The sequence below is a fragment of the Ambystoma mexicanum genome, chromosome 4p (assembly GCF_040938575.1).
Source record: "Ambystoma mexicanum isolate Mex_15411 chromosome 4p, UKY_AmexF1_1, whole genome shotgun sequence".
Taxonomy (NCBI): domain Eukaryota; kingdom Metazoa; phylum Chordata; class Amphibia; order Caudata; family Ambystomatidae; genus Ambystoma; species Ambystoma mexicanum.
Genome location: NC_090927.1, coordinates 1,062,221,389 through 1,062,235,507, shown reverse-complemented (window position 1 = coordinate 1,062,235,507; position 14,119 = coordinate 1,062,221,389). Strand labels below are relative to the sequence as shown.

The 14,119-nt window shown below is 43.5% G+C and overlaps 1 protein-coding gene across 4 annotated transcripts in view; it reads left to right on the top strand.

Moving 5' to 3' along the window:
- KPNA5 (karyopherin subunit alpha 5) overlaps positions 1-14,119 on the top strand; it is a 594,400-nt gene that overhangs the window by 170,065 nt on the left and 410,216 nt on the right. For 2 of the 4 annotated variants that reach the window (XM_069606645.1, XM_069606643.1), the window contains one exon: positions 6,930-6,986. The exons of the other annotated variants lie outside the window; for them this stretch is intronic. The gene's annotated coding sequence lies outside the window, so the exon portion shown is untranslated. The remainder of the gene's footprint in view (positions 1-6,929; positions 6,987-14,119) is intronic. 4 annotated transcript variants of the gene reach the window in all.

Genomic DNA, 14,119 nt, shown 5'->3' with positions numbered 1-14,119 from the left:
CGCAAGTGGAGAAACCTGCTTACTATTCTCGTGTCAGAGATGGGGTAAATTAATTGAGTTTTAAACCTCCAGTTGTAACAAATCGTGCAACAGTGCCTATTGTTTTCATTCTGATAGTTTAACATCGTTTTGACTATACCAGGTGTATCTGTTTATGAATGGAGCAAGACTCCCATTTCACACACGATAATCTGTAAATGCAATGTCAAATCCAATTCAAATTCACTACAGATTTAATCAAATCACCTTCATCAATACTTTCACGGTAATAAAGGCCACTCTCATACATGTATAACAAAATACTGGTCTATAAGTCATTTCAAGATCATATCTTCAAAAACAATTCGAATAAGATAATGTCTAGAAAAGAGCATAAAATAATTCTGCAATTTCTCAGCTGGCCCTCTGACTGTGGCACATGTTCAAGGATGCCTGTTGCCAAAAAATGTCATGAATACAATGCACATTCTAATTCCTATTCACTACGTCAGAAATTCCCAAAAGGCAGTTGCCAAAAGTCATCTTGGGCAAGTAGTTGAACATGAAGTCCTTATCCTAGAGTCCCCACAGGATCTAATTTTCAACGACAGACTATATAAACATCTAGCCATCTATGCATGTACCATAAAGGGGTCCAACACACATGAGTAAGTAGTAGAGCTGGATAGTGTGATGACATCCCTTCAATAATATCTCTGTACCAGATATCTCTGTAGTCTAAGCGATGTTTATAAGTACGGGCCCAGGATTAACCCCTCATTTATCCCAAGTGGGTTGATGGAGTCTAAATGGTGAATTCAAAACAACTCCCTTTGTGAGAGTTTTTTCAATCGGTTGCCTCCCCTTGGTAGTGGATGTACCACCTCCAGGATTATTATACCGATATATACATCTGTTAAATGAGACTACTCATCGAATTCTATACCTAAGTTATTTGCTTTTTTAGCCAGTGATTGTGTGCAGGGGATGGGAGGTCTCCTATTGAGGGAACTTTTCTGTGTTTTTGGAAAGTTTTGTTATCAAGTTGGAGTCACAAAGCACTGTGTTGGCACTTTTGGTTACAAAACAGGATTTCCGAATTTCTTTTGAACTGTGGAGCAGAATCCTACTTGAATCTGGGGAAGGAACATTCACCCAGATTATATGGAGAGACTGTTATTATTTTGTGAACTTAACTGTTATATTTGTGTTGCCTTTGAACTGCCATGCATTACCTTGTTGAGTTACTGTATGTATAAGTGTGATGGACAGAGACCTTTTGTTAGAGTGTTTCCTTTAGTTTATTTTAGGCATGGAAATCCTTGTCCGTTTAAGGGTACTGAGGCATTTATCCAATCTTTTGAGTTAATAAAATGGCATATTTTGAAAAATCTCCACAAAATTGTCTCACATTTCTGATCTCTCACATTGTGGAGTATTTCACTAATAAATAGGCACAACGTTTTGGGCTTTGGCCCACCAGGTGGAGGATATTTTCAGGTATGACCAGAGAAGGCGGTCAAAAGGCTTATGGGCATCAGGGCTATGACCCCCGCTTTAAGACCCTGTCTCTCAGCGATCTCTAGCAAGTTCCAGGTTTTTCTGACATTGTCTTGGGTGCATCGTCGAGCGATGAAGCCTCTTGGGTCATGGTGGATGAGCAACGGTAACACTGTCATCAGGCACTTTGCTAGGATTTTTTAATATTTTAGCATCATTATTAATGAGAGTGATCGGGCGATATGAATCGAGTACCTTGAGGTCTTTGCTGGGTTTCAAAATTAGGATTGTGTCTGTCTTCAGCATTGACGGCATTGTGCTGCTTGTATCAGGGAATCATTTAAAAAGCCGGGTGAGATCTGTGGAATAAAACTTGCCGTACATTTTGTTAAATCTGCTGTGAACTCGTCTGGGCATGGAGTTGTATTTTTAAGGGAGTTGATAGCCGCTATAACCTCTGCTTCCGGTATTGGTTGGTCTAATTGTGTGATCGCCATGGAGGAAAGTGCAGAAAGTATTTTAGATTGAATGTGGGCCAGTGTTTTACCAGTTCAGAGTCCTGCTGTTCTTCGGCACCCAGGGTTTACACCAAGCTGCTGGCAGTGGTGGCAGCACACCTCAGGAGAGAAGGCGTACATGTCTTTCCATACCTGGGTGACTGGCTCATTCAACTTGTTCCCCAGACCAGGCATGGGCACATCTGTTCCGCATGTGAAGCCTGCATAGTTTGGTCTTTTCCCTGAACTTCAAAGTGTCATGTTGCGCTGCCCCAGTCCCTCCAAATTATCTTGGTGCTCTTGTACAGTCACCTAGGAAGAGCATAACCCCCTCCCCCGAGGACCAAGTGGTGAACATCTCTTACATGGTGAAAGTCCTGTAATCCCTGGGACAAGTTCCTGTTTCAGCCTTCCTGAGATTGCTGGGTCTCATGGCCTCCTGCATTCTGGTGTCCTGGAGTCCTGACTACGCATGAGGTCGTTTCAGTGGCTCTTTCATTGCCATTGGTCTCAATTTCAGAAGAATATGTCAGATCTTTTGCAGGTATCAAGTCGAGTTTCTCGAGGCCTTGCATGGTGATCCCTGTGAAACAACCTGTTAAAGAGTGTATTGCTTTGGTAACTCAAGTAATGGTGCTCACTGATGCATCTTTGAAGGGTTGGGGTGCTCACCTGCCGGATCTGATGGTAAGTGGATTGGAGTCTCCTTTTGGGCCTGCAGATCGGCACTGTTAAGTGGTGCGTGGCTGATATCTCCTTCTTTAAAAGGATCCCTGAGTAAGGCTCTTTCTTCATAATTCCCACTGTTGAGCAATTTGCGTGTGGATTGTGCAATCCATTTCCACCATGCAAGTTTGTGGTTCCCGCGGGGGAATTGAATTTAGTGTTAACATTTTGTATAAGTGCTCCATTTCAGCCTCTGCATTCATGTTCTCTTATATTGCTCACCCTTGAGGGGATTTTCCTGGTTGACATTACTTCTGCGAGAAGGGTGAGTGAGCTCTAGGCATTGGGCCTCATTACGACCCAGGCGGTAAGGGGTTTACGGCAGCGTTAACAGCGCCGACCCTTACCGCCTGATTACGAGGTCCCCTAGCGCCATGGTGCTTTGAACACCTGCTTTTAGCAGGTGTTAAAATCCATGGCGCTAAGGGACCATGGAGTTAATTACGCCACCGTAATTTACGGTGGCGTAATTAACGCCTTCCCCACTCCCATTATGCCCTATGGGGCAAAAATGGGAATGGGGAAGGGTAAATGGGGATTGGGGACTTACCGCCCCGCCAAGGTCGGAATGGGGCGGTAAGTCCGCCAACCACCATGGCGTAAACGTAGTTTACGCCATGGTGGTAAAGTCACGGCCCAGGCGGTGACTTACCGCCTGGGTCGTAATGAGGCCCATTGTCTGTTAAACCACACCAGTTGTTTTCACCAAAGAGATGGTGATGTGGAGAGTGAGACCTTCCATTCTTTCCGAAGATGGTCTCAGATTTTCATCTCTTTCAAAATATCCATCTTCCAGTGGTCTTTTTTTTCTCTGCATCAACCTTTCCAACACAAAGAAGCGATTCCATCTGCTGTTCCCAGTGTGGCCTCTCAGCTACGTCTCCCAAAAGGTAGATGTCAGGAAAGATGTCCAACTTTGTATGGGTTATGATTGTGCCAAATGCTGGCAAGGTTGTGACCAAACAGATCCTGTCAAGGTAGATCATTGATTGCAGCTCCGAATGCTATGATCTGGCTGGGAAGAATGTACCTCAAGGTCACAAGGCTCATTCTACCAGCGGTCTGGCTGCCATCTCTGCCGTACATAGGGGAGGAGGGACTTTGTCTTGTGTGAGAAACCTTGGGGTATCCTCACTACTACTCCCCCTGGATCCTCTTCTCTGGTGGCCAGGGAACGGCCCTTGCTTTTGGATCCTGACCCTGGGGGTGCAGAAGCGAGGATCACCTGGGTGGAAGGTTCTTGGGGATTGAGAAGAAGGTACCCGCAGGTGAGACATGGTATCCCCCTTTCCCTATTGAAAACCAACCTAACCCTCCCCCTGTCTTTATGTGCTACTGTGAACTAGCTCCCCCCAAGTTTCCTCATTCAACCTACTACAGTACTGGGATGAGGAAGAGGTGACTAGGAGTAGTGAACATCAGTAGGTTTTTTACCACTCTAGTACTGAGGCAAAGAAGAATACTATGAAAGAGTACCATTGGGAAAGTGAGGCATGTCCAATGAATAGCCTGCATAGAGGTCAGGCAATTAACCCTACTGACCCACACCAGTGGACCTTTAACACTCCTAGGCAGTATAAGAGGTGGGGCTGCACACCATGCAGGAGAACAGGGAATGGAACGGGCTGGAAAGAAGCATGTCAGAGAAACCAGAATTGGGAGCCGTGTGAGACCGGAGAAGGGGAGAGACACCCAGGCTGAGTGCGGGCCACAAGAGGGTCTAACTGTCCGGCTGAGCTCTGGTTGCCGACAACTACAGCGGGAGCTGTGCTCTGCCCGAAGCCCACAGTTGCTGTGGAAGAGGAAGGGAAGTGAGGGAAACTCTCTGTGGCAGCCACGAGAGAGGCGAAGCTCGTGGATCCAGGATCTAAGAGGATCTAGGAGGATCGAATAGATAACCGGCAAAGCAGTAGTGAGTGGTCGCGCACAACCGGTGTGTGAAATCGAGGGAACACTCTGTCCAGGGTGCTAATACTGATACATATCTGAGAGTGACGAACAAACTGAAACAAGTAATTTGTGAATGCCGAGTAAGCTGAAAGTAATTGGAGCATGTCTTGAATGATGTATTGAACACTTTTGAATACTGAATGAATTGAATGTCCCGGCGATCACCTTTTGGAAATACAATTTAAAGCCAAGCAAGTAATGAGCGATAAAGAACGAGATGTTAAGCAAATATTGAATACCAAACTGAATAAAAATGTTATGGGAAAAGCTACGACCTGATGAAAGATAAATGCAAAAGTGGCCATTTGAAAGCAACAATACGAAATAAGAAAGCAAGTGTGGAAGTTTGCAAAAGAGCATGACAGAAAGGTGAGGAGAAATAAAACCACCACGCTGTGAACCTTATGCATGAATACAGTGCGGCAAAGACAAATACTGACAGGGAATATGTAACACATTGTGGCAAAGCCAAGAGGCTAACCCGGAGAAGCCAAGTGTCTGTGAACCTGCACATAAAACCAAGAGGACGACAAGGAGAAGCTAAGAGAGTGTGAACCTTTACACAGGGGCAAGTACAGAAGAACCTGTGTGGGCTGAAGAGCATAGGGTTCCAGTAATGTGTGGACTGTGTAGTCTGACAACTGTGCCTAAACCAGGGAACCCTCACTTGTGAAAGCCAAAGACATTGTTAAAGCAAACCAAGAAGGAGTAAGATGATTGAGTCGCTAAGCTTATCCAGACAGAGTGTTAAGCTGATTTGGAAGTTGTTTTAAACATTGAAAGACTGAGACCAAGTCTAAGTTAGCGAGTTGATGTTTTGGGGAAGGCAACCCTGAGACTTGATGAACTTTAATACTGGCTTGAGGACGGAGCCCTCAAGCCCCTTTTCTTTGCAACTGTGTTAGCTTCAACTTGGGGAAGGGAACCCTGAGGATTTGTGGAACTGTGTTACCATGAACTTGGGGAAGGGAACCTCAAGGTTTTGTGGAACTGTTTTGAACATGAGAAAGGTAATCTCTTGGGAAAGGGGAGCTGAAAAGGAAGCTAGGAGCTGGAAGCAGCTCCAAACTTTGTTTTGATCACCATTTCTTTTATTGTTGATATCCCTACACATTGTTTAGCTTTAGTTGTGAGGGCAAGGATAGGTTTTGGACACAGACAGACTTTTAAGTTGAACTTTCTGACTCAGACTTTCCTTAGTTATACTCAGGTAGGGAAATCCCACCTTAGCATAGTTAGGCCTTTAACCATCCTGACATTTGAGTTAATAGATCATTTCATTTTGAACTTTGAATCTGTTGTCTGTGGCTTGCTTCATGATGCCTTCACACTTGTCATTTGCCAAGCACCTACATGGGCTTCTCTGCAGAATGTTTGCACACATTACTGCTTGGATTCCCTTTCGAAGCAGGTTCTCCAGAATGTTCTAGTTTAGGTGGTGTCCTCTTGCTTTCCTCCCTCCTCCAGTTCTACGTACGGCTATGGCAGTCTATCATATATGAGGAATCCATGGGAGGAAGGACTCCATTAGGAGAACAAATTACTTGCCTCTCTATAATGTTACTCTTTTAATGGATGTTCCTCCACGGAGTCCTCATGCCTTCCCAACTGGCCCCTCTTGGCAGATAGACATTAGACCTTTGGTTCCGCACTTCCTCAGCATCAGAGTGCTAGGGAAAAGGGTGTAACTAAGGTGACAGGGCGAGATCATGCCTCAATATATATATATATATATATTTTTTTTATTTATTTGGATTTGTAGAGCGCACTACAGCCCAGAGGCATCGAGGCGCTGTGACAGGTAAATGTATGAGGGCTTGATTAAGGGTTACAAGGAGAGCAGCCCAAGAGTTTCTTAGTTTCAACAATCAAAAACAGATAGTTACAGACAGTGATAAAATATGAAAAAAAGAGATCAGGCATATATACTAGGCCCAATGTCCTGTCTGGAGTGGGGTGCATAGGAGCGTCACTCAGAGCCAACGTGGAGACCCTGGTGGCTGAATAGTTTCAGAAGAATAGCTACGGTGGGATAGGATTATAATAGAAGAGAATACCATAGGAGGAACATCCAAAAATCAGAACATGACCGAGAGGTAAGTAATTTGTTAATCTCGCTATGTTTGAAAATCTTTTCTTTTTGTTGGTTGTTTTTATGTGCTAAAATTAAAATAAAGTTGTTAAAAAAAATCCCCCTTCCTCATTTAACACCCCCCAATGAACGTGAACTAAGCGCTGCCTTTAGCTTTCCTTCTCTTCCTTTTGTAATCTTTTCAGCTTGAAGAAAATTTTCTGAAGATACAAGCCTGAGAAGCCTGCTTCAAAATAAATGGGGTTGGTACATATTTTCTGTGCTTCACTGCACCAGTTTGTCTGATCATTGCAATATTTGCAACAAAATGCCTCCTTACAAAAACACTTTATCGTCACCTCATGTATCTCGAATAGGCACTTTTTTTTTTTTTTACAACCTGTAGCACGGAAATGTCCTACGCAGACTTTGTCCACATTGGTAAAATATTTTCTGCTTCTCATATCTTTTTGATAAACTTGAAAAATGTGTTGGATCAATATATTTTTCTTGGATGAAACAAAGCATACGTCCTCTGTGTTTTGTTGAGGGTTACCATAATAAATTAATAACTAAAAATAATGGTCAAAGAGTATAATCATAGAACAAAGCACCATGGCATGGCTCCTTCTCTTATGTACGCGATTAAGAACATGTTTAAACAAATAACATTGCCGGAGCGTCATTATAACACAGAATTGCCATATCATAATGTCTTATGCTAAAAAGCGAAAATGGTGAACAGGATGTTATTACAATACAAATTCACCATCAAACTTTTAAATGACCTTAATGCGATCTCCTCCCTTTCCTCATTAATTCGTCCCTTCTCCCTTTATGATTCTCACCAGTTGTAAATGGGCACTTTTTTAACAAAGAGCACTGTCAATTTGCCACAGCCTTTAACAATGTGTTTTTAGGAATATATGTGACAAATACTTTGATGTTGTCACTTGTCCCTGGGACGGGGATCCTTCCCATTGGTCGAGGGAGGTGAGGCCGCTACCCGATAGTCCCCCTTGGGTTGGTAATCAGTGGGAGGATCCCATGGGTGGGAACCCCCACTATGGGAGAAGTGAGGACTTTGAGGGAGAACGCGGTAGACACACCACAATGCTGTCAGACATAAGTCACCCAGCCCTACATATAGAACTTGGATACCCTATCCTCCCTTTCTCCTCTTGCTTCTGCTAATTTCCTCATGCATAGTAGTTTTTATGTATCTCTGGCAGATGAGATTATGACGAGGAAGAGTGAATATGGATGACTCCAAAAGCACAGCCACGAGGAAGAGCAGGGCGATGCAGAGCCATATATGTAACCAATACAAACATGCTGGCTATTGGAAGCTAGGAAGAAACCAGGACATAGAAACTGACAAGGGACTCTCCTCTGAGTCTGTCCTGCCCCAGATCAGCTTCACGTCGAGGAGCAGAGCGCTGTGGAGATTGTAAAAAGTCCCCTCACTTATTTGAATGTTTTTTAGTCCTACACAGAAGGAAAGTTCATGTGCTGCCCTTCAGTAGATCGACAGTACATTTTCTTTGGGGCCATTGAAAGGGGCTGTAAGGGAGGCATGGTATCACAAGTAGACACAGACACAAGATTGCAAGTTCAAAAACCTTTATTGTAATTTGAAAGGGGGGGGGTTGACAAACTCCTAGCTTGCCCTATAGCTAAAGATGGGAGTACTCTCATCCATCAAAGTAAAATAGCACAGTCCTAGTCCTTTGTCAGTCAAAACAAAATTACCTATACTAAAAAGAACTATTGCCTGCCCTTACTCTACTACAATAAATGTGTATAGGGAAAGATGTATATCCAAATTAAAAAGTAGTGTTCAAAACATTATGCCAAGTTTACTGAGCAAAACTCACATCCTCACGTTTTTAGCACAGGATAAGGTGGCCCACTCGGGTCTTCGAACACACTCTGGCTTTAGACACAAGGATGCCGTGCAGGACACGGACCAGGGCCTTCCATAGAAACAAGTCTCTTGGTCGCACACATTCTTTTGTTCGCACAAGGTTTCTTATTCGTAGGATGCCTTGGGTTCATTCAACAAAACAAAGGTTCCTTTCCTCCAGGAGTCACAGTTCACAAACTTCATCCATTATATTTCAGATAGATCTCCCTCTGCCGGGCTCAGACCTTCCAAATCACAGTTGCTCACAGTTCACTGCAAGTCTCCCTCGATCAAGCTCGGACCTTCCAAATTACAATTTCTCACAGTTTGCTACAGGTCTCCCTCCGTCGGGCTCGGACCTTCCAAATTACAATTGCTCACAGTTCACTTTTCTCATCGAAGACTTTTGAATGTGCGAGGGGTTTTACAAATACCTCAGCCTGACCACTTCTATTACAGTTCACTTTTCATATTCATATTCCCACTGATGTCGGATATATTTGTCATTCATGGGTTTCTCGGCTTTTCACTTTTCCTCTTCTATCACTATGCACATTTAAACAGAGACCTTGGATTGGGCACTTTTGCTATGCCAAACCACTCTGTTATTTCTCCATGTCTCACTTGTTCAATTCACAGTTCAACAATACTTGGCAGCTTAATCATATTTTACTTTCACTCGCGTCTTTTCAGTATATGCGCAACCTTCATTCTTATGATACACTTTTGCCGCCTGTACATTTTATCTTCAACACAGAGCGGCCCTTCACAGCTTTCTTGAACACACCGGTTGTGCTGGTTTCTGTGCTCGCGTCTTTGATCTAGGAGCCAAGGTTTATACCACGGCTACTGCTTCACCTGCCCAACTCAGTCGCTCACCCGGGAGGACTGCTGGTATCTTTCACACACAATGCTGGATTCACGGTTCTCTTTCGTCGGGGTCACTTGTGCAGCCTTCAAGATTCTTTGGAAGTAACAATAGTTTGCCACAGCTCCCAAGATCTCTCCACTCCATGATTCTGCTTCTTGGTCTGCCGTCCTGCTCCATCTGCTTCGCTGCTGCCCCGGAAGAACTGCTCCTCATGCTTTGCCTTGCTTAGAGTGTGTCCCAGTGCTCTACCTTTTATCTGTGTGGGAAAAGTCAATGGGTATCGGGTGTATGCAATTGTGGTCAGTTGACTGACTCTGCCTGACCATACTAACAGGACATGTTCGGTGTAATGCTTGAGTGTTAGTCTTTCTTCGCTCAAACCTCCTCTTCCTCTGTTCAGTGTTTGTGCAGGAAAGGGGGCGGGGAGTCGGAATATCTTAAAACATTAGGATGGGGTAATGGTGTTGAAAAGGGAGGGATGCTCCATCCCAGCATTGGGTATCCCACCCCCACTTCCTGAGGACCCCTCACACAGGTGAATGAGTGTTTCTAAAGTTCTGCACCATCAAAACTGATTTTCTGCTCTTTGGAAACCAGTCCAAACCCTTCCAGCCACCATTTGACTTCAGTGCAATCCATGGTACAATCACACTTGAACAGGGGAATGCACTCTTTTCTAGCATCCTCACAATTACCTTGTCCCCACTAGAAGCAGTTCCTCACACCACAGCCTGTATTATACTGCTCTGCTGGTAATATCTGAAGACCTTGCTGTACAAGCACCTTCTCTAATAACATTATGCCAATGTGTTGATTGTTTCCTTTAAAAAGAGGTTCCAAAATGTAAATCCTACATTAAAGGCGCGACTGCTATGGTAAATCTAGTGAATCAAAGACCTTTTGACGATAATACTCAACTATTAGTTATATTTGATATTGAATCCTTATACAGGATTCTGCATCAGGAGACTCTGCTTGTCATTGAAAAGGTTTTGGATGAACATCATACCTAATCAGAGATCCCTAACCAGTTCATTATACAACTAGCAGAGGTAGCTCTTACAAAATCCTTTTTTGGAATTTGATAATCAATTTTTGGGATTTTGATAATCAATTTTATGAGCAGACGTCAGGTACAGCAATGGGAGTGACTTTCGCCCCCTAAGTCTAGTGAACTTGTGTGTCACTTAATTTGAGAGAGAACACATTGATTTCAACAATTCTTTCAAAGATCATATCCTGATATGGGCTTGTTACATTGACGACATTGTTGTCATATTTCAGGGAAATTAATCTCTGCTGTCTAAATTCCACACATGGATTAATGAACAGAACAGATATTTGAAGTTCACTAAAAGGTGAGCAAGAGTGCCATACAATTTCTGGACCTCATGATTAAGGTGGAAAATGGGGCTCTGCACACCACAGTGTTTCAAAAACCTATAGATCGAAACTCCCTGTTACTCTAAATGAGCTACCGCTCACAACACCTCTGGGACAATTTACCATTTTGCTAGTACCTTTGGTACTGTAGGAATTCTTCCCTCCTCAATGAATTTGATAAACAAGCACAAAATCTTACCTCTAAGCTCCATTCACATGATTACCCAAAAAAACTGTGGATAAAGTCCCTTCAAAGAGCTTGAAATATACCTCCCGAAATCACACCAACAAATCCCAAAATGACTAAAACCCAGGACACAATCACAGCGATATTGAGTTACTCTCCGTTGTTCAACAGGATAAAGAAAGAGAGATGAAACTTGGGTCCAATCTTGTATGTTGGGTCTTGCCAGTTCTGCGAGTCAAGATTTGCAATCAAGTGAAGGAAAAACCTCAGAGACTGCTTTGTCCACTCCTATCTAGGGAAACAGAGCATCGAGCAGGACCAATCCATTTCATGTTTGTTACTGAGGGCTAAGGGACACAAGGCCTCATTACGAGGTAGGTGGTAAGGGATTACCGGCACCAGTAAGGACACCGGTGCTGGTAATCCCTTACCACCCTATTCCGAGGTCCCTTAGCGGGTCCCTTCCTTAACGCCTGGTTTTACCAGGCGTTATGGAAGGGACCCGTTAAGGGACTTCAGAGCTAATAACAGTACTGCAAATTGCGGTACCGTTATTAGCTCCATCCCCTTTCCCATTGAGCCCTATAGGGGCTCGAATGGGGAATGGTTCCCAGAATGGGGACTTACCGGGTTCTCCAAGGTTGGAATGACCCGGTAAGTCCCTATTTCGGGAATCCGGACCCGGAATGCGGTAAGGGGGTAGCTATGGTGCTAATGGCACCATGGCTAGCTCCTACCTCGTAATGAGGCCCACAGTCCTTGTGGCTCTTGCTCTTTATGTGAACTAACCAGCTGGAATCTGATAGTAGATATGGTCTCAAATTACATTTACCAATTCTAATTCAAATACTGTGATCTATATGCCTGTGTGGACTATGATATGTGGGGATGATGAACAGGCCAGTTAAAAGACATATCATTAAACACAAATCTTGCATTCGGACCGAAAAAGCTCATGCACCCATGGTAGACCACTTTCTGAAAAAACAAACTGAATAAGATTTCTGGTGGACCTTATTTGAACAAATCAAACCACCACGCAGAGCAGGAGATATCAACACTATATTGTTAAGCAGGGAACAATGCTTGATATTCAGACTTAAAACAGATGAAATAGGTCTGAACGAGGGTATCCCTTGGCAACTTCCAGCGATACACTAAGGCTATTTATTTACATCTTTTCCTCATCCCTTGTTTTCATAATCTTTGAACACCCTATGCGCTCATTGGAATCGAATTAGTAGAGTGGCTCCATTTGGGTGAGAGTGCTTGGAAATCCTGCACTCTCCAGAGGACTGGAAAGCTTTTTCCTTTAAAAGATGAAACATTAGAGGTCGGAACGATGGTATCAATTGGCAGCATCTAGCAACACTGTGAGGGTAATCATTTACATACTTTTCTTATCTCTTATTCTCCTAACTTTTGAACACCCTATGCGTTCATTGGTACTGAATGAGTATCATTTCCGATGACACAGAGTGCCATTTGTTGAAAGCCAATTTTGTACTTTCCAAAAGACTGTGTAATGTTTTTTCAACATAAAATGAAAGTCTTTGGCATGTTGGAATGCAGTCTTGGAGCCTTACCATACACTCCAATATGTATGTTGAACAGATCACAACTGCCCTTTAGTTATTCTACAGTGCGCAGTGCCCTATGTCTAAATAGTCTTTGAATTGATTTGGATCACCATATAATGGAACATTAGACAGAGGGTGCACAAGTATGCATTTATGCACGGCTCTCATGTACCACACACTACATGTGGTTTGAGCATGAAATTCATAATGCATATTGTCTGATATTTGTGGAGAAAATCCTGGAACATACCCAAGAAGCCGGTCTGAGCTTCCTATGTGTTTAACAAACTCACGTTTGGAATTAGGAGCGGAGAGAGACAGCATCCCGTTCCAAGATGGCACTCTTGTTTTTCCTTTGAGAGACAGACTGAAACACAGTGACGTTGACACAGTGACCTTCCCACTCCTACGAAAAGGTTATATATTGGAGAGCCCAGTGCCTCTGCATTAGTGGAACGAGAAATGCTGGTGTCCTGAAGGAACTCTCACGGGTAGGTTGAGCAGTGAGTAGATTCTTGTGGTGCTTGCAAGATGTAAGACACATTGCGTCTAAACTTGTTGCACGTTGTGTGCCTTTCTGATAGCAAGTTCAAATGGAAATAGTGTTTCAGTTATTACACACCGAGTTTGCATTCTGCCTGCAATGAATCAGTGATTACCCATTCCTTCTTCAATTCAACTTAAATGACTCTAATGATTAAATAATGAAAACTAAGAGAAATTTGTTGTCTTTCTTTCCTTGTCTCCCCTATAGATGAGTGACGTCATTTTCAAAGTGTTTACACAATAGATAAATAACTCAGAAAACACAAGACTATGCTCATAACTGCATTATCTCCTTGAAGCGGGGGAGCTTTCTGTCCTGAAGAAGGCATTTCAATAGCTGAATACGGCCAAAACCGGTCGACTGTTTGTTTGGGTATATAAGCAGTAATATTGGACTACGCCACAGAAATCACTTTTGGCTGCTTAAAACAGCTTTATTTTTACACACAGTGTCCACCTGGGATGACCCCCTCTGTTATTTGGATTGTCATTTTTAACCTTGGGATAAAGATGTGGAAAGAAGAAAGTTAGAGACTGCAGCTCTGTACCTTTTTTAACAGAAACCTATATTGGCAATCAGATCACCAGATGTGTTTGTTTGTAAGAATGTGTATAAAAAGGCAGGGCTAGTCCTCTTCATTATCCCCTTTCCATAGATAGGTGGCTCGCCACCGTCCCCTAAGAAAAGGAGGCTCTCTCAAGGAAAAGTAGAGCCTTTCATGCAGGGTAAGATAGTGACTTTGTTTGCACTAATAGAATTCAGAGGGTTCATGGGGGGGGGGTCACAGTCCAAAACATCTGGAGAGCCACAGATTATGGACCTTGCTCGAATAGCACTGTGCCACGGAAGACCATTTGGGCAGATCCACTCTTGCTCACCTAGTGGCTGGCCTCGCATTGGCCCACCTTGTGCGTCTCCGCCA